The following is a 1,397-nucleotide window of genomic DNA, read 5'->3' on the forward strand; positions in this document are numbered from 1 at the left end:
AAATAAATAAATAAATAAATAAATAAAACAAAAGCTAAATTTCTAATATTAGGAAATTTGGAAACAGCTGAAAATGTAGTGTGATGTATTGCATTCTGCCCCAAGTTGAGAGAAAGGACATCTGGAGGATGCTGGGAGGGAGCAAAATGCCTGTTTTGTATCCTTTATGTACAGCCCAGATTGACTGGGCTAGATGACCTTTAAAGGTACCTTCCAACCCAAAACATTCTGTAATTCTATAATTCCATGATTTTTCTCTCCAAGTTGTCTAAGTTACCCCACAGATTTTCCCCCAAAGTTACTTTGTGGGTTATTTTCTGTCTCTGAACACCTGTTGTCAACCAGCAAGGAGCTGGATAGATAAACTAATCCTGGGACATGCAACAGAACCCTCGTGCCTTCCTGGTTTTTAAGGTCACAGTGGGTTTTCCAATGCTGGAGAATGCAGAGCTGAGGTGGAAACGGGACATACAAAGGAGGTACCAGCAGGTTGATAGGTGTGTGCTGCACAGACAGAGCTTGGTAAAAGGCTGTCACTTTTATTTATTTATTTATTTATTTATCTATCTATCTATCTATCTATCTATCTATCTATCTATCTATCTATCTATTTATTTATTTATTGTTGGCTTCCCAAACCTCACTTTCATCTGAAAAATCCTATATTTGTTTTCTTTATTAAAACTCTCAAAGCTCTTCTCACAGGTGCCAGTAACACCAACATTGAGGGCACTAATAGCTCTTATCAGCTCCAAGCTGCCTCACCTGGGGCTTCCACCCCACACCCATGGGCCCAGGAGCCAATTTAAGCTCAGCTCAGGTCCATCAGCCTCTCTTTGAGTGATGATGTGGGGCTGCTGGTCTCTACCTCAGTCCCAAACGTGTTTTTGCCTGACCATGGACACTGCTGGCCTGGATCTTGACCTTGTCTCACCCTTCTGGACCTGCATGGTGATGGTGTGCTTACTGACCCATTAGATCAACATCAGGTAGTCTGAGCTGGGGTCAACAAGTCCAAAAAGCAGCAGTAAGGATGGGGCTAACATCCTTGGAAGGGGGGAGGTGGGAAGGAGTTGGCTTCTCTTAGGTAGACTCTATGGAAAAAAAGACTGTCCTTTGGTCTGGGAAATGGCTCCTATCTGTTTTGAGATCTTAGGGAGTTCCATGATATCAAACCATCTGAGTAGTGTGAGCAGTGCTTTTATTTGCTTTGTATTGAACCAGGAAGCTCCAAGTCTTTACTTTTTAAAGACAAGTCTATCTTGGATAGGATGTCAGCCTCCAAGTCACCAACACAGGATGCAAGAATTGAGTGAAGACCATATTTTTAAAAACAATATAGTAACAAGCTGTGACATTCTTATGGGATGCTTTGTAAGAAAATGGGGTAAGAAAAA

The sequence above is a fragment of the Aythya marila genome (assembly GCF_965140915.1).
Source record: "Aythya marila genome assembly, chromosome: 13".
In the NCBI taxonomy this organism is placed as follows: Eukaryota; Metazoa; Chordata; class Aves; order Anseriformes; family Anatidae; genus Aythya; species Aythya marila.